The sequence below is a fragment of the Sander lucioperca genome, chromosome 2 (genome assembly GCF_008315115.2).
Source record: "Sander lucioperca isolate FBNREF2018 chromosome 2, SLUC_FBN_1.2, whole genome shotgun sequence".
NCBI lineage: Eukaryota > Metazoa > Chordata > Actinopteri > Perciformes > Percidae > Sander > Sander lucioperca.
In genome coordinates, this window is record NC_050174.1 from 25385186 (window position 1) to 25410185 (window position 25000).

A 25000-nucleotide genomic window follows, 5' to 3' on the forward strand; every position below is an offset into this window, starting at 1 on the left:
AGCCTGCTTTCCTTTACTTCCGGTTTCTTCTTCTCTACTACTTCTTGCTCATTCACAGATTATTTTGTCTGTACGCCCTCTGGTGTTTCGGATAGTACTGCAACAAACAATGCGCTGAGCATAAACATCTCCGTGCACGCTCATAGGGCGCGCGCCATCTATGGCGGCCCGCGCAAGGTGTCGAGCTTATCGTCTCGTCAGTTGAGCAGGTAGTCGAGTGATGTCAGCAGTTTGGAGATATTTCAGGATAAACAATGATGATAAAAGTAGAGCAGACTGAAAACAGAAACAGGCTTACAGCTGATAATGCAGAGAAGCTTCTTTTCATCAAAAAGAACCTGCCTCTCACTTTTCTGAAAAAGGTCTTTAGCACTAACATATGATAACATCATTTCAGTTGTTCTGCTACTATGCTGTGTGGTACTAAAATCCACTGAATGTGTTACAGGTTACATTTATGTGAAATGGGCGACAGTGCCATGTTTGTTTAGGAAAACACAAAGTTGAATGTTAAAGCTCCATTGTGTAATGTTTTGAGTTGATTCTTAGCAAAAACCTCTTTGTTCTTTCACAAATATGTGCTCATTCATGTGTAATTACTTCCACCAACTAATCGAAGTATTCTCGTAAGCGTACAATCTACCATTCAGACTACATAGGAGCGAGTCGCTAGAATGACGGCAGCCATGTTGCACCTCCATTTTTAAAATACATTAGCCAAAGAGGGACATACCGCCGCCTTTCGCGCTTTTAAACTCAGTGGCACCATGATGAATGCCAGGGAGGTGGAGAAGATTACTCGCGACTGCCGGCAGATTTGAAAGCCTGTTGGAAATGGAGGATCACGCCTATTCTCGAGGACATGTAACAGAGTCGCCAAGGAAGTTAAAAAGAGAATTAAAACGGCAATGCGACAGGCAAAGCAACAAGACCAAAGTTAATATTGCAGTGCTCTTTTCCAAGATGGAAAGAGCTCATAAGTAGCAAGGATTTTAAAAGGGATGCCGAAGTTGCCTGCTTTCTTCTCAAAAGGAAATTCTGCATATTTGTGTAAATTCAAAGTTTTATAGTTGCTTGGCTAACTATAGCATGGTTGTGCATAACGCTAGAACAACGTCTAGGATACTTTTCCTTGCGTCAATGATGAAAAAGGATTGTCTAACTTGTAACATAAACGTAATCATATGTGTCATGATTTCCCTGGCAGACAATCACGTAATGGAGATGTAACACAGACTAGCTACAGCTAGAACAGCTGTGTGTAAACGATGGAGATACTAAGAGCTCATTTTGGTTTCATTGACATGATTGTTCATACTGCTCAGAGAAATATTAAAAACACAAACCTCCATTGCTTCTCTCCTACGCTGTAAACATTGCCTTACACTATTAATCTCGTACAATATACAGAATAACGAGAGCACTGGTACTTTACTAACATTAGCTTGCATATGTTTGGGAACCTGATAGCTGATGTTAGCAATGAAATGGTACCAAAATAACGTAAAACTATTATTACACTGGAAGGACTCATGGACGAAGTCATACTTCTTGGAATAATACGGTCACTGTAGGAGTTAAAAACGCGCTCGGAATGGGAGGGGCTAGAAAGTAATATTCAGTTGGTTGTCATATACAATTTCACCGCTAGATGGGAGAAATTCTTACACAATGTAGATTTAAAATGTCAGCAACAGCATCAAGTTGTATATTTACTTTGTTGCAGTCAGAAAGTGAAGAACATCTGATGAAAATAAAACATTGTTAGAACTGTATTATTAAATACTCATATCGGTACTTGGTATCAGCAAGTACCCAAATGTAAGTACTTGTACTTGGTCTGAAAAAAGTGGTATCGGTGCATCCCTAGTCATTGGATATAGTCATGCACAGAGCCATAACGCAATCTGACATACAAGCACTGTAGCAGGCACGAATCCAACACATGCAAGCTTCCCACAGCCACCCATACGGACACTGCCCATCATAAACAATCATAATTTCTAGATAACAGTTGCAGGCCACAGTGCGTATGACTGTCACACACACCCTGATATCCATAACTGATGGTGTCGTGTTATCAAGGGGGTTGATGGCATACAACAATGGGGTTGGAAATACCAAACCACAGCAATACAGACCTAGTAGATAAGCAGGCTGAGAGGTGTTAGAAAACAGACATCCCCCACTCTGACAGAAGCAGAAGGATGAGACAGCAAGAAGAACGAAGAGCTGGGAGAGAGGGGAAAGAAAAACAAAGGGAATACAAAAGTGAGAAAGCCAGAGGTTAAAACAGAAATGAAAAGCAACAAGCAACATATGCTTCTTCTGACTGGGTTGGATTTGACTTTATAGTAAACCCAAGTCTAATGAAACAGGTGTAAAAAGTATTTGACGTACATTTCAAAATAAACATCCACAGTTAATTTTTTTTTACTGTTTTCATAAATCTTCGTAACTGAAAGTACATGTCTATTTTCAAGGCTGGATTATCAACCTGGCAAAGTGGGCAGCTATTGTACTTCAGGGCAGCACACCCCAAGAATCCCTCAAATCCTCAAATTCACTGTTTGTCACTTGAGTAGTAATAATTTCATTCATTTGTTTGAGAATATTCACTACTAAATTCCAATATCACCAGAAATGATGAGGGCCTTTTGCTGGGTCCTGCATTAATAAACAATAGCAATGGCGCATATACAGATTTATTATACATTTTTTGCATGCCGAGGATAGAATCATTTTTGCCACAGGGCAAAACATTTGAGTTTACACTCTTTTAAAAGCATAATTTTTCACAGATAGAGCATAAGCGAGGTGCCCTTTTGTATGCGGATGTGACATAATGTTCTGACCTTGGACTGGACTGCTTAATCAGAGAGTGAAAGGACATGTTCGTCAAGCAATCATTCCAAGAAAAATCACTACCCGGGGTCAACATAGTCCAGTCAGCATTAAAGTGCTCATATTCAGCTTTTTGGCTTTTTCCCTTTCCATTATTGTGTTATGTATCTTTTTTGTGCATGTTATAGGTTTACAAAGTGAAAAAGACCAAAGTCCACCCCAAAGGGACTTACCATCTCCAACAGAAAACACTGTTCACCAACTGCTCCAAACAGCTCTATTGTAGTCCAGCCTTTACTTCAGAGACAAACGTGGTCACTTTGGAACACACGTTATAATGCTCACCTAGCTACTAGCATGGGACGCCCTCATACTCTGCTTCTGACTGGCTAGTAGTCCTTACCTAGCTACTGTCAGGGCACGCCCTCATACTCTGCTTCTGACTGGCTAGTAGTCCTTACCTAGCTACTGAGCATGTGCGACTCCCAACAAAGATGGAACAGAAGTGAGATGCCTCACTCTGTAGCTAAAACAGAGAGCTCAACACACAGGGTGAAAAGAGGAGCTGCAGAAATGTGTAGTATAACAAAAATATGGTGTTTTTTGAAAATTAAACCATGTAAACCTATTCTGATATAACCTCTAAATACAATTATGAACCTGAAAATGAGCAGAATATGAGCACTTTAATCTAAAAACAAAAAAATCTGTATGACTCCTTGTGTAAAAGATGTGTCAGATATTGTGAGTAGTAATTAGGGCTTTAAAACAAAAATGTTGGGCGCCTGCGTAGCTCACCTGGTGAGGTTTACTCCTCGACACAGCGGCCCCAGGTTCGGCTCCGACCTGCGGCCCTTTGCTGCATGTCATTCCCCCTCTCTCACCCCTTTCAAGTCTAAACTGTGGTATACAAATAAAGGCCTGAAAAAATGCCCAAAAAATAATCTTAAAAAAACAGAAATGTAAGGTGAATGCTAGGGCTGCACAATATATCGTCGTTTTTTTTTTTTTATGGTCATCGCAATATCAACTGGTGCAATATACACATCACGAAAGGCTGCAAGATATCGCGAAAGATACTCTGATTTTTTTGTTAGTTAAAAGAAAATATCACTAGAACACTGCACTTCAAAATGTAACGGTCATTCTTTTTATAGTTGTGCCTTTTATATATTAAATGTTAATTTCAACAACGTATGAATGTCATATATCGCATTCATACGTATATCGCATGTTTTCCTCATATCGTGCAGCCCTAGTGAGTGCTTCTTTAGTCACCAGAAGGTTAAAGAGAGAAGGTCCAAATGAGTCAGGAGACACATTGTATCAAAGCATTTTGGGTATCTTCCAGCTGATCTGATGCCACCAAAACAGACAAAGATTGAGAAGGGGTGGTTTTGCTCAGCAGGGGGACGATCAATGCAGATGCAACCATTAGAATCTTAAACAGGTCGGATTACAGAAAGTACAGAGTGTGTGTGTGCGCACGCATACACAGGATTCATTTTTCACTATAGGACCTGGTGAGCGTGAGGCCCTTATTCCCTTTGAAGCACACACTCCCTCTTTGATGTTTGTTGTGTGCTGATCATTTATTTATCCGGCGTGGAGTGGAGTCTGTCACGACTCTTCCTTCACTCTTCCTCACAAAGCGATACATGCTGAGGAGCCTGTGTTTTCACATCCATGTGAAGGAAAGAAATGGTTGCTTTGGTTGATTTGCCTCTATATGGAAACATGATTCCTCATTACATAGCCATTATCAGATCAGAAATCTATTATTTTGAAACACGTTCTCCCTAAAATATGTGACTGGCATGTGTTTATAGTCATCAGCCGGTATATTTAGTTTCAAAATGGAAACAGTGCTGGGCAAAAAATAGCATCCTTGTCTATTTTCAAAGTGATCCACTACTTGAGATAACCCACAGCAAAAGGGCACCATAAGCCATGTAGACTGGACATACTTGATGACGGACTCTAATGATTCACACCCCTGGAGGGTTAGGGGGCAACAAGCCATTGCTTCCTGAGTCGTAAAGGGAATAATATGGCAGGCATGTCAGCTACACCCCACAGCTTATCATTAAACACCAACTTCTGGGCATACTTAAAATAGCACAGGGAGGGGCATCTGAAGAATTCCCCTTCTGCCACCATGACAGCCCTGTTTTTATTTTTAGGCTTTGGTTCAGCAGATGTTTGCTAATGGCCTGCGTCAGAGGGGATAAAAACACAGCCAAGGTCTGCACATTTAACCCCATCCTCAATTACACACGCCCTACTAAGTCTCAACTTTATGTAATGGAAACAACAAGGGCAGGAAAGTCGTTTGTGGATGCAACTTTTGGAAGATAATGAGTGGAAGGGATGATCACTTATCAAAGAGATGAGATCTAAAAAAAAAAAAGGGAAAATGTTTAATTAATTCCACAAAGGGAAGTGTGTTGGATTAGACTACTCTTAAGGCGTAAACATCTTTAATTAAAAGGACAAACAGGCTCATATTCCATGTGTAGAGTTGATGAGGCATCTCACTAGCAGCTTCACTGTTGCAAGTATTTGCCTATAAATGCACTTCAGCAGAAAACCCTCGGCTCTATAAATAGCCCAGTAGTAAATATATATACACACACACACACACACACACACACACACTTTGAGTGTGGATGGGCAGATGAGATGCAGCGTTCGCTCACATCAAAGGCTTGCTGGAAAATCTGGTAATAAATCTTTGGCACCTTATTCATCATTGGAAACTAATCTTCCAATGACAAAACCCTCTGCCATCATACCCCTCTCTGTAGTAAACTGGCAAGAATGTAAGTGATGTTATCCTCAAGAACAGCTTCTTGTTTTGTGTATGGAAACTTTTCTGCCTTGAGCAGAATACAAGCACTTTGACCAGAGCAAGCTGGGATGCCCAGCATTTGATCTTTTGCCTCTCTTGTTGTTTTGCTATGCTCTGGTGGAAAGCATCACAGACTGTGCCGGTTGGTATGAGTCTGCTGTGTGCAGCCGACTGACATTATACAACCAGTGGTGGAAGAAGAATACAGATCCTTTACCTAAGTAAAAGGAGTAATACCACACTGTAAAATACTCTGTTAAAGGTAAAGGTTCTGCATTGAAACTAATACTTAAGTAGAAGTATGTAAGTATCATCACGAAAATGTACTTAAAGTATTAAAAGTAAAAGTACTCAATGCAGAAAAATTCTCACGTTTTAGAAACGATCAAAACAGTTCTGTCCCTTAACTAAGTGTTAAATCAGCTAATCATTTCGGATGAACTTGTAGGCTGTTATAATGTTGTGTAGTTTAATTTATAATAAAACATATTTTATAAATTACATGTGTTTTGTGTGCAAACATCTTGATTTGTAAATATAATATATTGTAATATATAGTGGAGTAGGAGTGGAAAGTGACATAAAAAGAAAAGACTCAAGAAAAGTGATTGACACGCAGTTAGACACCCCCCAGGCCCTGATTGGTGCATCTGAACAGGGAGCTGTGGATTTTTGCAAATCACACTACAGGCTGTAGGTGGTTCCAGAGGAGCCGGATTTTTTTTTTTAAATTAGATAGATAGATAGATGATAGATAGATATCATCTATCTATCTATCTAATTTAAAAAAAAAATGACCTGCTTCATGTAGTTCTACTGGAACATAGCATCAGTTTCAGCAAATATGACAAAGTTAGTTTTATAAGTCTTACCTACTGCACCTTTAAACCACTAGCCTGGGTCTATCTCAAAGTAGTCTCGCGTTATCAGACCTAATTCCACAGTGCTGTGTCAGCTGTGTCAGTAAGGTGTGGCTACACTGTGTCAGGATTTATCCCAGCACTGTACATCTGTTGAGCCAGACTAGTCTGAAGGTAATCACATTTGCTTTTGAGGGGCAATGTACCAGACTGTCTCTTGGCTAGGCACAGTTACAACAGATCAAACAAACGAACAAGATATAGCAAGTTTAGAGAGCTTCAGAGGTGCTTATAGGTGGATTTTGTTACCATTATACTAGTCTATATCGACGACGTTTCATTTCCGGGATTGTTCAGGTGCTGCCGGAAATTCCGTCATTTTCAGCCGGATGTTGTAATTTTAAACCCCTGTGGATTTGTGAGGACTATGGTTAACTGCTCCTCAGATCTCTGCAGGGTAAATCCAGACAGCTAGCTAGACTATCTGTCCAATCTGAGTTTTCTGTTGCATGACTAAAACTACTTTAGAACGTACACGCTCCACCAAAACAAGTTCCTTCCTGAGACTATTTTGCAGAGGCACCGTTGTTGTGTCCGGCGCCTAGCACCGCCCAAGACGATTGTGATTGGTTTAAAGAAATGCCAATAAACCAGAGCACGTTTTTCTAGCCAGACCCTCCTCCGCATCGCTGTGGAGGAGGGTCTGACAATGCGAGACTACCTTTGTACAGAACCAGGCTAACTGTTTCCCCGTTTCTGGTCTTTATGCTAAGCGACGCTACCCTGCTGCTGACTGTAGCTTCATATTTAGAGGACACATACGAGTGTTATCGACATTCTCATCTAACTCTCAGCAAGAAAGTGAATCAGCATATTTCCCAAAATGAAAACGATTGCTTTGACTTTTGTCTTTCATCAGCAGTCAAAGCAGAGACAAAGGAGGACTACAGCATGGCTACCGAGGAGGCTGCCCAGAGCAGAAGTGGTGTGTAGTCTTGAGGGGTTTGAGTACAGGGTCATTAGGGGGGTGGGGGACAGATTGGGAGGTAAAGGCAAAGGATAATTGAGTGTGACCATCAGTGCCTGATATTGAGTTAGAAACATTCACCTGATTAGGGACTAGGAGGGTGGTGGGTTACATGCTCCCCCCTCATGGCCAATTTGCCCCTTTCCAGAGGCTGTAATTGCATCTCAAATTAATTCCTTGTCTAAACCCATCATATGCCCATCTGAAGATGTAGCTCTCAGTGGCACAATTGGGTACTTAAAAACACCTGCTCCTCTTCCTACTGCGGGTGTGGAAGTAGTGGTGGGAACAGTCTTCGATCTACCCACGTTGGCTGTTGACGATAAAACTTTCATACAGGCAGAAGGTAAATTGGCGATATTAGGTGGTATTGCGCTGCCTTAAACCGTTTTTTCGGAGCCAGTAATTTCAGGCTCTTAAGGGAATCATTCTGCTTGGCTAAGCTGTCCAATATGTCAAAGCTCTTACGGGGAGTGACTGACAGTTAAGTGATTCATCATAATGACAATGTGCTGTGTTGGGAATTTCTGCTCACCAACAGCAAAGGTTTTGATGAGTTTTGCGACTCTTTAAAAGCACTACTCATGAACATAAATGTCAGATTGAGTTAGACCTAATTATGAAGAAAAACAGACATGACAAGTGTTTGTATATGTATTTTTATAGTGTATGTAAGTGTAACATTGTATATTTTTCTAAATGTTTCTAAGAGTGTAATTGTAGCCAAGCCAAGCCTTCAACTGTCTGTGTAAGAATGCTATAAAACACAATGCCCAATTTATAAGATGCAGCTTTTTTTTGCAGAATATTAGCCAAAATCAACATATGTGGCACGCTACCATGTAATGAATGGTTACCGGAAGATGATTGTCATTTCTAATAAATATCTAATATTCTAAGTAGCACTGGACTTATACTAGTGACTAATGTTTAAAAAAGATGCAACACATAAAACAAGAAATGCACTGTCACCAGGAATGAACCTTCCCCCAATTTAGGATTCCAGGCATTGTTGCTTTGAGGAACATTAAAGTGAGTGTTAATTCCCAGAAGGGTATTGCTGAGTGATGCACGGATAAGCAAAGCTTAGCAAGGTGCGTGGAGTCCATTTCTGACCACTTTCACAGCTAGAAGAAATGTAGCCGTTGTTTACGCTTTATATTTTATTTCATTCTTCTTTTCTTTGAACCGCCTCGCTATGTGGAGGATTTCAGGCCGGAAAACTCTGACGCACACTCACACACACGCACGCACGCACACACACAAACTAACTACATAGACAAAATACAAATACTGTATGTCTTTGTTAGTCTCTTTGTTAGAAACAGTTAGGACTTATAGATACTTGTAGACTTTACGCTAACAGAAACGTGCTACAGAATACTGTATATGGGACGTACAAAGCTTCGATAAACAGCAGCCTGTTTTAATGCCTTCTCGCCCATTTTAAATTTTACCACTGTATTACATTCAGATGTTTTACCCCAATTGCTGTTCAGGTACTATAGAATAAGCTTTGCCAACATTATACAGTAAGTAGCCAAGGTCAAGGTTTCAGTGTCAAGTCACATCTAGATAAAAGTCGGTTCATGATTGTGACGTTACTTTGAACAAGCTTAATGCAATGAACAAAGCTTTGATAGACATGAACAACAATCACTTTTTCTAATATACTCTCTGTCCTACTTCTTAAAGAGAGTGTCTCCAAGTTTACGTGAAGTAAAGCAAAGTATTTTGCAGCACATAAGACATCCAAATTGCTTTTAGGTGTCTCAGGTTCTATCTTCAACAGGTGCCAGACTTCAAACATGCAATTACACAGTTGAGTCTGTCTTTAATCGTGGACTAGAACAAATGTCCTCTTCTGTTCAGCTCTAAAACCCAATAAAAACTGTGAAGAGAACTAAGACCGATTTTCCACTGACATTTACCTGAGCTGATTCAACTGTGAGAATTATTTAAATCAGAGCACATTTCCTGGAGGAAAAAGCTTCTGAATGTATTGAAATAAAAATCATACGAGGAACCTCTGCGACAAAGTGAAATGAAGTTAAGTAAAGTGAAGCTCCCTCGAGGAGAGATAACAGAGAGAAGTCTTGGATTTGCAAACTGAAAAAAAAACGTCAAGAAATGTAATTACTGCAATGATGAGCTGAACAACGTGATTAAAGGAGGGCTGGAGGTGTAGAAAGAGAAGCGGGTGTACCTTTGATGTCGGTGAGTGCCGTCAGACTAGAGTGAGGACAGGCGTAGCTCTGTTAGAGTGGACTCGTTTGTTCAGTCCGCCAAGGGAGATCTGTGGATAAAAAAAACAAGGACATGGAAAATAACTATTCAGCCATCCCGCTGACGGTGCATTGTTAATATAGGGCTATTGTGTAATACAGAGACACATACGTAGTATACAAAGTTCAAAATTGTAATCTGATGCTGGTGCCCACTCTTAACCATAGTACCCTCTCAATAGCTATTGGTTCATCCTCTCCTGCCCATTACGTGTGGTGTGCCACAAGGCTCAGTTTTAGGTCCACTACTGCTTTCTGTTTACATGCTTCCTTTTGGGGACATTATTCGCAAATATGTTGTATTTTCACCGCATTGTAGAGCTCGACTCTACTCGACTCACTTTTAGTACCAGGTACATATCTAGATATCTAGGATTCTTAGCTGATCGTCATAGTGACGTCGTGTGAAATAGCTGTGACATTTTCTTTAACGCAACACAGCTCTCACTGGATCCTTTTGTTGGCAACCAAACAGAGGAATGTCGGTACCTCGTTAATTGACCACAGCGCTGCCATTTTTTAAAATCTTGGTCAAGTGAATAAGAAAAATGCGGTCGCAATTGACGACAGCTTAGCTATTAAAAGATGCCAGGTTTGTGCACCTCGAAGGAAGTGATACCAAAATAAGTACTAGGTACCATCCACAACTTTTGTCAATGGAAAATAAAAAAAAGAGCATGTCGAATAGGGTTGAGTCTAGCCTAGTCTATATCCTTGACGTTCCACTTCTGGGATTGCTCAGGTGCTGCAGGAAATTCCACCGGATGCATGTATTTTCCGTTTCCTTCCCCTTTCTTTGTGTTGGAATTTTAAATTCGGTGGATTAATGAGAACTATTGCTGACTGCTCCTCAGATCTCTGTAGGGTAAATTGAGACAGCTAGCTAGACTCTCTGTCCAATCTGAGTTTTCTCTGGCACGACTATTTGCAGTGGTTCTATGCATAGTTTAGCACTGCCCATGATGATTATGATTGGTTTAAAGAAATGCCATTAAACCAGAACCTGTATGTACCCATAACACCTGGCGATAATAGCAGTGTTTTCACTCTCATTAACTGCTAAATGTCCAACAGTTTTTTGCTGCTAAACAACAGTAAGTCAGAGATTGTTTTAGTCAGCCCTCCCAACTCCATTCAGCTGATGCATAATAACCTTGACAGTCTGTCAATAAATGTTAAACCTGTGGCTATAAATCTAAGTCATATTTAAGCCTGACCTCAGTTTTGATGCTCAAATCAAGAGGGTTGTACAGTCCTGCTTTCTTCACTCAAAAACATAATCAAAATTCGAAATGTTCTATCCCTTTACTGATCTGGAGAAGGTTATCTCTGCTTTTATTTATATCCTGTTTGTTTAAGACAGAGTTCTACCATGATAGTAGTTGGTCCAAAATGTGGATCTTAACGATTCAAGGAAACGTGATCACATCACCCCTATGTTATCTGCCCTTTACTGGCTACAAATTAAATTCCAAAATGTATTTCAAAATGTTACTAATTACGTAAAAGGCTAAATTAGGTCTAGCCCCAAAATATATCTGTGAACTCCCGACCCCTTGAACCAACTGAACCGAACACGCCCTAGCTGTGAACGGTCCCCAGCTTTGGAATTCCTTGCTTGCTTCTTCTGTGTCAACCTTTAACTTCCTTTTTAATACATATTTCTTCAGACAGGCATTTTTATGTGGTGTTGGCTGATGTCCAAAAACAAAACACTCTGTCAATATTTCTCCAGACACTAATATTCTCCAAGGAAACCCAGGATAATAATTATACAAATATGCAATTATATACAACAAGAGATAGCATGGCTATTACTGCTGCTAGAGTAATAAGAATGATTTCAGGGTAGGAGCTTCACATAAAGAACTAGTCTATTAATTCTTCTTGTCCAGCTTTACAGTCATTTCCTACCAGAAGTTTCTATGTCAGAATCATGTGAAATGAGCTCCAAACAGATTATTGTGACGTTAAAATCTTGTTTCCATCACTAATGAGGCAACGTTAACTTGATACTTTCAACAAACCAATACGTCAGCCTGACCTTAGTATTCACACTGCACCGCATCAGAAATACAGACATCACAGGCACACACACACACAAAGAAAGAGACCAGTGTCCAATACCGCAGCGCAAATTGTTTTTGATGCTTCCTACCATGGGATGAATTATTCTGCCATACACACCAACCTGTCCAGTGGCTCTGCTGCCTTTGATGGCTGAAGAAACAAAAGCCTGGCAGCAAAACTACTGGATTGACTGCACCCTTGAAGGTGTTACTGATGATGAAATCAAAGGCGCCCTTACGCCGCTTACTCAAAAGCCAACTTTTATTTTAAGTCTATGGGTTTAATAAGATGTAATGGTTCCTTAAAAACAGTCTCACACTTCAAGCAACACTTCACTCTGGTAAAATATATATTTAAAAAAAAACCTACAATCCCCAAAAGGAGCTCATCAGCAGCTCATTTTAAAAGATTAGCTCTTATAAATGCAACTAAAGGTTCAGACTGATGTTTGGTAAAAATGTTTAAAAAGAGCAAAGGTTACTTGTCTATAGAGTAGATGGAATGTAAAAGATCAACATTTATTTCATTTTTCCTTACTGAAACAGTGAAAGTGAAAGACACTGCAAGAAAGCCATGCTTAAAAATCAGAAACATGAACTACTGCTTTAGGTTTTAATATATAAAATGTATGTATAGTCAGCTCTCCACAAAAGTATCTCAAGATACAGCTCTGACTTCAGGCCAAATATACATCAGTGAGTAGTGAAGCCATACAATGTTAAATTAACTATGATAAAAAAATCGATACAAAGTCAACTTTTCTCTCCAGGTTTCAGCTGGCTCTGGGATTAGAATATCTCTCCCTCTCCAGGGATTCCTGGGTGTGTTCACTTCAAGGACAGACAGCCTCTGAGCACCTTGGATTTTTGGTACAAACCTTAGCCAGGCCGCATTAGTTATCACCTCGTCTCTCTTGGTCTCGCTCTCTCTCTCTGGTTCTGGACGGGTCCTTACATCGCTCCTGAATGGAGATTACCTCGACACACTGTCACAGCTCACGGCAGCGCTGTGATTAATACACATTCTATTCTACTTAATGTGATGCAATGCTCTTGTGAGTGAGTTTTCCCCTTTGGTCTGACAGGAGAGCAGCACAACAAGCTGGTTTGGGAATGGGGAAGATTGATGGTCAGCGATGGTGACAAATGAATAAATGATGCTCCCGCCACCCTCGGCTAATAGCACTTACCCTCCCATCTGATACCGTGGAGCAGATCAGAGGTCAATAGTGGGAGGCTGTGATTATTCTGGGTGGCAGTCAGTCGAGGGTTCCTGTGGCTAAAAGAGCTGTTGGTAAATGGCCAATTCTGACACAGAGCTGCTGACACGATTCTCAAGTATTGTAGGTCATAATGCTTCAGAGACCTGGGTTGGGCAGCTCTGACGAGTCAAATGTGGATAACAAGACATTGTTGTAAAGAAGCGTGTGTGTTCAACAAAGCATTTCCGTGGGTAAGTGAAGAGAAAAATGCAGTGGCCATGCCTCAAGCTGATAGAAATTCATACTCCCAATACTTACATCCAATCAGATTTATTGACACAGTACCCGGTCAGATACATTTCCTCTGCTCTTGGTTCTGTGTTGACTATCTTCACAACTGACCCTGATGCCGCTGTCCTCACCTGACAGTAATAATTGCACAGCCCTCATGCAATATTTGTGCTTCATATCTGCGCTTGATACCTCACCTGCTGTGCATTATGCAGACAATTGCATATTCTATCGTGACTTGTTCTGCCTTCAACCCACCATCGTTTGGAGAGCGCCCCAGTGTAAATCTGTGATTAATAATGAATGCAGAGTGAGGGTTAGCTCGCTGACTGACAGACTGAAGGGCTTACTGTCTGGGGAATGCTACACTGATGAAAGTATTTCTTTAGCTGCTAGTGCCTCTGCACACTCACATAGAAGAACTGGAGTCACATATAAATGACCATGTGGATAATCAGCCATTTCTCGTGTGCGTTTGGCATGCATAGAGGTGTCATTTCATATACGTCCTCTGTGTTCCATGTGAATGCACTGAGCAACTTGACTAATTGCTTGGACAACTATAGAAATGAAATGCTAAATGTGAAAATTAAAATGCTAGCGGAACATTAATTATGCAAGACTACTGTGCATGTGGCTTCATCTCCAACAAGTGCTCCAACCAAAATAACAAAGCAGGTTGTTTTACATGGGTTTCCAAATGACCCCATTCAGTGTTTTCTGATCTAGTCAGGATGTCAGTGTCTTGGTAAACACAAACGACAAAAATATAAAAAAAAGTTTTAACAAAAAGAATTCACATGCACATTTTCTGATCTGCCATTTATGAGGAGGGAATGGTTTAAAGTTAAATAGCAACTGAAATAACTTAGTTACACTAAGGGGTAGATTGTGGTCCAGTTAAAGGAATAGTTTTACATTTTGGAAAATATGTGAATTAGCTTTAGCCGAGAGTTAGATGGGAAGATGTATATCACTCAACTTTTTGTGCGTTTGCCTGGTTCTCTTCAAAGATCCAAAATATGACATGAGAGTGCTATCAATGATCTCACTGACTCTGGGCAGGAAAAACAAAACAAAATGTCAAACTATTCCTATAAAAGAAACCAGCGTTGACTGTTGCATAGGGGATGCATAAGGATACAAAAAGCAAAACAAAAATCGAAACGTTGTACTCTCTAAATGAAAGAAAAGGGATCGAGAGCTGTGCTCAAAAGCAACTCAACAGAGGGCATGAAAGCATCTTAAGTATGTATACTAGCCTACTGAGTCGTAAGGAAGCCCCACTGTACACATGCATCTACAAACTTTAATATGTGGACACTTCTCAGCAGTTAAAGCCATGGAGGATGGAGTATTGGTGTGCCTCGGGTTTACATATGACTCATATTCCATGTATCCATTCCCTCAATTATTTTGCTCTCTTCTTCTCTCCCATCTCTCCCCAGTATACAGTCTTATAAAATAGGAAACATTGCAAACTCCTGCAGCTGGTTTGGAGCACTCTGTGCTCCGACAGAATCCCCTGACCGCTCTGTATTTCCAGGTAATTGTTCAGCTGAAAGCAGAGCTAAGATACATTGTACTGCAAATGCTCCTTCTGTGTGTGCAGGCTGTGTTTGCAGCGAGCAGCAGCTAATTGTATATTCCAAAAGAAAATTACAGTCCATCATCATTAGTCCACACAAACAGGCAGGCTTGCGTCATACGAGAAAAAGAAGAGTGGTTTAGGTTTTAGAACATGGTGCACTCATCCTAGAGAGCGGACCTTGGCTAATGCTCCTTTCATTTACGGCAGGAAGAAATGATTCGGCCCCATCAGAACTCACCGCCTCTCAAGATGTAAATAAGAGAGAGAACGATTTCCTGCCAAAACAAAGTAACAGAGTTCGCTGAGAAGTTTAAAGGGTACAAGGAGAAGGAGATGAAATTGATTGGCTTGTTTGTTCTTTGGACTGTCCACACTTTTAGTTTTTACATATTTTAGCAGGTTGCTTTCAAAGTTGAATTTGTTGCAGATTCATTACAGGCAGACTGTGATCAGTAATGCAATCCACAAGTCACAGCCATGGTATTATCGCCAAATGACGACTCCGGTATTACAAACCCAACATGGCTAAACCATCCTTCTTCTGCTTTGTGTGTTTGAGATCCCCACTGCACCCCTTGACCTTGAGACTGTAAAAGAAAATATATATTGATATTATTCCCACCAATAGTTTTTTTCTGAGAAAACAGTGAAACAAAAGACAACCCCCTCTCTGTTCAGAGTCAAATAATACCCACAATAGTGTATACAGCCTTGATTAGGCTCAAGGCTGTATTAAGCTCAAGGCTGTATACTACAATGGTTTGGAAATGCCTGCAGAAAGCCATTAGCTTGTTACATTTTTCAACTTAAGTCTGTAGTCTGGATGTGTATTTTCGTACAGAAGTGAAGGAAAGTGAACTTGTTACAGATGGACTGAAGGCCATTGATTTCGACTTAAAGGTGCCTTAGGTAGGATTGCGAAGATCCAGGACTTAGCCAAAGAATTTGAACATCGACAACTTCTCAGTCCCTCCCCCCTTTCCTCTAAAGCCCAAACGGTCTCCTAAGCCCCTCCCTCCACAAGGGAGAATGAATGTGTGTGTATGAGCAGTGATTGACACACAGTTAGACAGGTTAACTATCTAGTTAGCCATGATAATGCATAAACAGGGAAAACAGTGACATAGTTTCATCCTTTGCTATTCAACTTTGTCAGGTGGCTCTCAGTTGATGCCTATGATGCTCCTTTGGCTTCGCCCTCTGAGGTTTTACTCAGCCAATGAGGTTACTGTCTCGAGAGCAGCTGGAGATTGATGGAGTGTGATGAATGTTTGTATTGTATTGTTATATAAAGTCAATTACATGTGACTTTACAGGGTCTATTTAATCCGTTAACCATCTGCAATCTCACAATTAAATCTAAAATAAATCTCCATCTTTATACAGTTTGACTTGGAGTTACAGTAAAGATGTTGCACAGCTTGCCGTTCATTCAACTAGGAACACCACTGAGTTAAATAAACAACACAAATGGATGCATTGGTGGGTGAGTGCTGCTACAAGTACCGACAAGACTATACAATACAAACCAGAAAGGTCAGATTAATAATAGATCCATGACTTTAAAACCGTATCAGATGCCAAAACACTGCACAACCAAACAAATATGCTGGCCAATCGAAAACCTGCCAAGTGCTCGATTGGAAATTATGTGCGTTGCTGGGTGGTATTTTGTTTTCCATGCAGCTTTATAGTCGTATTGCCCACTAACAAGTCGTGATTATCTGTTGCAGAACAAGTCAATATTTCATTTACTTCAAATTTCTTTTACAAATTTCATAACTATTGTTGACAAACATTTGGTTGGTGTTCATCCTGTAGATGAAGTATGTCATTATTTTTTTTAACCACACATTAGGTATTTGATTATCATGCTTAAGACAACAAGCTCCTTTCCACGGACAGAAGCAAAAATCCCAACCAAGAACGCACGTAGATGGTCTAACTCTGTTTAAAGTGGGCTAATTCATTCCAGCTCATCTCCATTCTGTGTGGTTGTGCCCTGAGAGAGAGAGAGAGAGAGAGAGAGAGAGAGAGAGAGAGAGAGAGAGAGAGAAGCAAGCAAAACCCCTCCTAGTACAGAGCCTTTCTGCCTCCCTGCCTCTGGTCTCAGCAGGGGCTGCTGCTCTGATCAGAGCAGAGGGGTTAATAAGACCTTTGGCACAGTGAGAAATCTGTTAGCGCCTGAACCGTCTCAGTTTGCTGCTTGAGTCTCCTCTGACACAGAGATATAACTCTATCATCTGGGGGACAAAAACTCAGAATCAGACTTGCCAGGTAACTTGTGACGTTGTGTCTACTATAAAGGTTAACATTGATATATCATTATTAGAGGTAGTGGAAGTAACACTAGCAGTGACGGTAGTAAAACGTATGACTCTGCGAGTCTCTGCTTCTCTGCTCTCAGCTGCACAGTCAGAAAATCAGTCATAATTTCCTCCATAACATAATGTCCTGCTGTTAAAAGTAGATTACATATGAAGTCATCCAATCTTGGTGAAAAAAGCCGACACCCTTTCCTTCAAAATGATTAATAGCACGAACCCATAACAAATCCTGTCACAGTTTGATGAATGGCAGGTAATGTAAAGCCCTTGAATGATAACACTTTGACGTATCGGATAATCTCGGTTTTAGCAGGATTGACTGATAAGATTCAGGTGATGATTGATTAAAGCAGAGTATAGATTTTTGGAACTCTTTCAGGTGTGTGTGTGTGTGTGTGTGTGTGTGTGTGTGTGTGTGTGTGTGTGTGCAGGTCCACCCCAGCGATGGTGATTGTGAATTCAACCCCATCACCCAGAGCATCGTATGAAAACATACGGAGGATCAGTCTCCCTGATGGAACAACACAGCCTGCCTGAGGAGGGGGGGGGGGTTCTTTTCTTTTTTTACACCCTGCTGCTTTGAATAAAAGATCAGTGCTGGGATTTGCGCATGACGAGTAGCCTCAACCCTGCACTCGTCGATTATGTAATGTGTACCACCACAGCCTGCCGAAAACTCTCGCCTCTCATCGGTATCCACAAAGACAGCAGAAGACTTTATCTGGGCTTTCAGGGAATGAGAAGTGGGAGAGAGGGACAGTGAGACGGGTAGAGAAGGAGGCAGGTGTGTGTGTGTGTGTGTGTGTGTGTGTGTGTGTGTGTGTGTGTCTCAAAGCCATGACGAGATCAAACATTGTTCTGGGATGTTATCAGCTGCTTCTATTTGCAGCGGTGGTGGGGAGAAGCACTGTCACGTTGAGCAAGTCACACTCTTATAACTGAATATATATTACTGAATATATATTTGAGAAAAAGGGGTTGAACCATGAACTGAAGTCATCGTAATGCAAACACTAATATGTACAGAAAGGGATTACACTGTCAGAAAAACATTCATTTACGGACCTTTCCGTTATTAACATTTACTGTAACTCAGTGTACAACGTTTGATAAAAGACGTTCTGCAAGTGAAAAAGACTGGAAATTGTTAAAGCGATGCACTACATCCCTGCTACAACAACGCTGAATTAAAGGTGGCCGAGATGCTTCCCACTTTGCCTCCCTTTTTTGTTTTCCCTATGAGCCACAGTTCGTTACACCACAATAAACACTTCGTTCATACTCATTACTGTGTAATTAAGGACATAGTTAGTAGTAGCGAGCAGTTAAAAACTCCAGGGGAGAACAACTGATTCATTGTTGACAATCCTTTTAAGTTTATTTGCAGTCAACTGGTAGTTAAAACAAACACACACACAACCAAAGCACAGCCATTCATGGAAAGTGAGGCTTAAAACTGCGTGTGTGGACTTCCAGCATGAAGGTCAACACTTGTTGACCTGACAGTTACATTTCCCGTCACAAAGTCAGCCTTGATAATTAACTTCTGTCCCCCCAAAAAAGGAAGTGGTAATTACATCTCCAAAATATAACATCTACATCTAACAAACTTCAGAAAGCTCTGAACTGAAAACGCAATTACTAATCAGTCGAAGCCTCTAACAGCGGCTGAGTGACGCTTTGGCAATTGAAACGACTGCACTTTCCCCCGGTGCAGGATGGGAATTCAGCCAAATGTAATTGGCCACCACCACATTTCTGGTAAAGTAAAGCGGCTATTTTTAGAAACACAAGTATAAGGCCTACTTTCCTGAACTGGCCACTGGAGACTAGAAGAACATTACAAAGTAACAGCTACAGCATCTCACAAGGGGCCCTTGTCAACTTTTTAGTCATGTATGATTACACACCACCACCTTACATGACTCAATTATGCAACTTTTGCATATTTTCAGGGAGTAATACAAAGCAACAATGAATAATCTAAGGAAGAGTTCATTTATTTCAATATAGTTGGTGCCACACTTACCACATGCTGCGGTGCGTGGCCTATATGAAGACCTGCTAAAATAGAGACCTTTGAGCACAACTTGTTGGACTGTGACATTTCAGACATGAAGTCGTGGCTGCTACGATGCCAGTCGGACACCCTCTACAACCTTTACTCAAGTAAAAGTACCAATACAACAATGTAAAGGAACTGTTTGTTTTGTCAGTTGTTTTTTTAGAAATAAGTGTAATAGTTTTCCTCGCCGAGAGTTAGATGAGAAGATTGATACCAGTCTTATGTCTGGAACCTGCTATCTTGTATTATAAGATGGTTGTGTTTGATTACTATGCTTGTATGCCATTGGGCAAATTCTTTGTACTTCTTTGTACTTATCGAAAGGAATGATTGCCATATTTGTTTTGTACATTTTAAATAAAAGTGTTATTTAAAAAACAAAAAAAATGTCTGGAGCCCATTTCCAGTCTTTATGCTAAGCTTAGCTAAGCTGTAGCTTCAGATTTACCGTACAGATGTAGTGGTATCATTTTTCTCATCTAACTCTCGGCAAGAAAGTGAATAAGCTTGTTTGCCGAAACTATTTCCAGGGTTCATACACATTTTAACCAATACTTTTCGGCAAATTTCCATGACTATGTATTCCTGAAAATGTAGATTATGTATATCCAAAATTACATAAGTAGGCACACTTACATTCCCCACATGCAAATTTGGCTGCCAACTGACTGTCAGGAAACATGACGCTGAAAAGTTTGCTGACATCCTCGCACGATTTAAAAGAATAGTGGGAGTTTGCGACTTTTAACGCCCACAATACCTCGGCTCTTAATGCATCTTGTCTAGTAACATTGGAGAAAGTCCCTTGTCTTGTGCCTTGAGTCTGACTCGTGATGGAAGAACCTGCAATCGGCGTAACGTTGGTGGATGTCGATGGAGGAGAGAAGAAGCTAGTGATGGTCATGCTCGAGCCTTCACGCGCAGCCACAACTGCCTGGTGCTTGGCGCCTTTAGCATGGCTAGTTAGCGCTGCTTCTCCTATATTAGAGATGCCAATGATCTTAGAACATAGTCCACATCTCACTTTACTTGGGTCCTGGACCTTCTCGAGCCACGTCTTGTATTTGTCCAAGTGAAGCCAGACATTGTTAAATTGGCACTTTCCTGGCATTTCAATTCGACTGAACGTTATGCCCCAAATAGAACGTTAAGGTTAAAGGTCGTGACACACCGACCAGACGGCCGACCCTCGGCAGAAAAGGCAGTCGGACTGATCAGTCTACTCGAGTTGGTCAAAAAAATGCCTCGGAACACACCAAAGCAACGAGACGTAATACGTCTCCATAAGCGCTAATCTGTATTGTCGCCCAAAAATGAAAACCGGCAGCTGATTGGACGTGGGACGTGGGTCTGGTTTCTCCGGAAATTCACAGCCAGACTGTCATGGCGGCTTGTTCAGAATACGATCTCATATTGTACTAAAATAGTTCACCGAAACGTGTTTCTGAAAACATTTTAAAAGAGAAATAGGCCGTGCAGTTGCTGAATCTGTCTTCATTTCAGATCGACAAAGGTCAGTTTAAAAGATTTTCGTCAGATTTTGAGAGGCTCTAGTCACGCTCCTTGTTTCCTGGTTAGCACTACACCAATCAGATAGGTCATTTGAGTCCGACTACCGGCAGTGCCCGCCTTCCGATTCAACATGTAAAATCGGCCAAAATGAAGGCCGACAACCCCTCGGACGGACGACGGCACATAACACACCGAACAGACTCGAGTCACTGACCTCGTCAGACTGTCCAACGGCCAATTATCGGCTCGGTGTGTCTCGGGCTTAAGACGACGTGAAATACATTTTTTATTAAACAATATGTTTTTATTAATCACATATGATTATGCTGTGTTAAAAAATTCCATGACTTTTCCAAAACTTTCTGGGTCTTTTTATTTTTCCAAAACCTTTCCAGGCCTGGAATTTGCATTTTTCAAATTCCATCACTTTTCCAGGTTTTTTCAAAACGTACGAACCCTGTATTTCTTTAATCGGATACAAACAAAGAAACAAAAACTAACTTGTGTTTATGTTGGTAATTTTCATATAATCTTTGCTTTTTTTGTGAAATACTAAATATTTACTAAAAAGATATACTATATTTTAGTGTTACTTTCCCCAACGGTCCAATACTTAAGTTAAAGTGCTCATATTATGCTCATTTTCAGGTTCATAATTGTATTTAGAGGTTATATCAGAATAGGTTTACATGGTTTACTTTTCAAAAAACACCATATTTTTCTTGTACTGCACATTGCTGCAGCTCCTCTTTTCACCCTGTGTGTGGAGTCGCACATGCACAGTACCTAGGTAAGAACTACTAGCCAGTCAGAAGCAGAGTATGAGGGCGTGTCCTGACAGTACCTAGGTAAGGACTACTAGCCAGTCAGAAGCAGAGTATGAGGGCGTGTCCTGACAGTACCTAGGTAAGGACTACTAGCCAGTCAGAAGCAGAGTATGAGGGTGTACCCTGACAGTACCTAGGTAAGGACTACTAGCCAGTCAGAAGCAGAGTATGAGGGTGTACCCTGACAGTAGCTAGGTAAGGACTACTAGCCAGTCAGAAGCAGAGTATGAGGGCGTGCCCTGACAGTACCTAGGTAAGGACTACTAGCCAGTCAGAAGCAGAGTATGAGGGTGTACCCTGACAGTACCTAGGTAAGGACTACTAGCCAGTCAGAAGCAGAGTATGAGGGCGTGCCATGCTAGCAGCTAGGCGAGCATTATAACGTGTGTTCCAAAGTGACCACGTTTGTCTCTGAAGTAAAGGCTGGACTACAATAGAGCTGTTTGGAGCAGTTTGTGAACAGTGTTTTCTGTTGGAGATGGTAAGTCCCTTTGGGGTGGATTTTGGGCTTTTTCACTTTGTAAACCTATAACGTGCACAAAAAAAGATATATAACACAATAAAGGAAAGAGGAAAAGCCAAAAAGCATAATTTGAGCACTTTAAAGAAACTATTCCAAAAGATTCTGGCTGCAAATTGAGCTCTTCCAGCTGAAGGCTGATCCACTTCGGCCTGCTTGGTCTGGTGCTGCTATCGCCAGTTCCACTGAACACGCCACAGAGGTAGAAGGTGATGGAGGGATTAAAACTGTGGAGAACCCTAAGGATCTTCTCATTTATATTGTATCGATATTCTCTCTCTCAGTGTGCATGCTGGGGCCGTGGCAGGTAGTAGGAAGGCCGATGAGAACGAGCGGGGCTGATGGAAGAGTAACACCCGCTGTCACTCTGCCAGACAGGGAGCCTTAATCCATCACTCCTCACTCTTCAGCACAGGTCTGCCTGCTCTGCTCCTTCACTACTGATGACAGAGTCTCGGACCAAGACCCTGCATCTACTCCCCCCCCCCACACACACACACACTTTTAACCTTTGAGTGTTTGCCGACTCATACCTTGAATCAATCTAGCTGAATCAAAATGTCATTGCTGTCAAACAAAGGTGATGCGTGTTTTCCAAAAATCAAAGTGACTATTTTACGTCTTTGATTATTATACTTTTTCACAAGTCCAAGATGAAATAATAAACCTCCCATTAAAATAACACAACTAATATTAGTGATTAGGGCTGTCCTTTCTTAGTTGATCAGTGGACTAATCGGTTGGTTTGGTCTTCTTCTTTAGTCAATTAGTCTTTTTTTTATCCTATTTTATGCTGAATGACATATCAAAGAATCTTTTTAGCACATCTGTGGTAAAAACAAGATTTAAAGTGGAGCTTTTGCATGATTCTTTGCCAAGAAACTCAGTTTTTTACAGATCTGTCAATGAATCCAACTAATCGACAAGTCGACAAAATCATTGTTAGTCCTATGCAGTGGTGGAAGAAGTATTCACATCCTTTACTTAAGTAAAAGTAACACACTGCAAAAAATATTCTGTACTTAAGTACTTACATATTTAAGTAAAAATGTTTAGTATCATCAGGAAAATGTACTTAAAGTATTAAAAGATAAAGCACTCAATGCAGAAAAACTATCAAAACTGTTCTGTCAATCAACTAAGTGTTTAATCGGCTAATCATTTCAGATGACTTGTAGGCCGTTATATTGTTGGGTTTAGTAAAATAGAAAAGCTACGGTTGGGTTTAGGAAACGTGACACGCGGGTTGGGTTTAGGAAAAGAAGAAAGTGACGCGGGACATGATCCCCAGTCTCCTGGGTGAAAGTCCTGTGTTGTTTGACCCATCCCCCACCCCGACCAACCTCCCTACGCGGATTTTCGCCCTTTCGTAGTACTCGCCACGGCATAAATTCACACGCAATCGCAAGGTAATGTAAGTCAATGGAGGCCAAACGGCGTTGATAAACACGCTAAAAAGAGAGTATGCTTCTTGATAACACGCCAAAAATGGCATATGAATTGGCGTGTCATACATACGCTATTTCATGAGATCAGTCTGAAAAGAAACTAATAACTAAAGCTGTCAGATTAATGTAGTGGAGTAAAAAGTACAATATTTCTCTCTGAAATGTAGTGGAGTAGAAGTAGAAAGTGGCATGAAAACAAAGTACAAGTACCTCAAATTTGTACTAAAGTACAGTACTTAGTTACATTCCACCACTGTCCCTATGTGATAGCCTATGCTCTTCTCTTGTCTCAGATCAATGTGGTGAACATGCCTTACCTCCATCCAGTCCAGATTAGAATTAAACAGGTCCCACAGTCTATGCCAGCTTGGCACTGAGATGCACCTCCGTGCTGCCCAGAGTTTTATAGCTATAATTTAACATCCAATGTCAGGGCTTTGCACTCTGGGAGACAATTAAATCCTTGTTTACCCAAATGAATCATTAACTATTCTGTTGAAAAGCTAATACCGGCCATTTTGTTTACAAAAAGGCTATTGTTGATAGTGTTTACCAGAGTCCGAGTGATGAATAAAAAAAAAAAAATAAAAAAAATGCCCTTTGTAAAGATTAGCATCCTTCCTTTGTTGTGCTCTCTGGCTGGTGTTTGCAGCTTATCGGGCCGGATGGAAAACTGGCCCGCTGCTGGGCGATAGGCATCATGTGACAAACATGCATCAACGCTGACAAACGGGAGCGTTAAAGAGAGGAGGGATCGAGAGGCGAAGAGATGTCAATAAGAGTGAGAGAGAGGCAGGCGGGCGTCGTTTCTGCTGCCAACTCCCACTGACACTGATGGGAGAGACCTGAAGTTACCTCAAGCGCTCCGACAAAACCTTCAGCATCGGTGCATGACAGAAATTCATCCAAAATTTAACCGTCGACAAAAACAAATTGACGCAGCAAAAAAGGAAATGTCAGGAACTTTGTCAGTGCTTCATCTGCTCGAGCTTTGGCACAGAGTTTGCAGAGTGCAGCTTTTTTTTACTGCAACACTCTCCTGGCTCAACTTGAGCTTGAGCAAGGCACCGAACCTGAACGTGCACATTCTTTAGAAGAGCAGCTCACAAGTGTCAGTGTGTGTAAAAGCACAAAGTATACAAAGCCTGTACATGGACAAATATAGGCAAAAGGGAAAATTGCCAATATAAAGGACCATAAGATTGAGCCTCTCCAGTGAGTATTTAAAAACCCATAGACCATTTCTCTGTATCATTTCTAGGTAATGTCCTCATAATCTAT

General features: G+C 41.0%; 1 protein-coding gene across 20 annotated transcripts in view; it reads right to left on the minus strand.

Annotated features, from left to right (window-relative positions):
- Window positions 1-25000, minus strand: part of arvcfb (ARVCF delta catenin family member b) — a 269067-nt gene that overhangs the window by 158566 nt on the left and 85501 nt on the right. For 11 of the 20 annotated variants that reach the window (XM_031300557.2, XM_031300551.2, XM_035995477.1 and 8 more), the window contains 2 exons: window positions 9789-9878; window positions 2142-2232 (listed from right to left, as the gene is read on the minus strand). The gene's annotated coding sequence lies outside the window, so the exon portion shown is untranslated. Of the gene's footprint in view, window positions 1-2141; window positions 2233-9788; window positions 9879-23929; window positions 23949-24036; window positions 24270-25000 lie in introns of those variants that run through there. The other 9 variants (XM_035995480.1, XM_031300564.2, XM_035995538.1 and 6 more) reach the window with 5 other exon arrangements.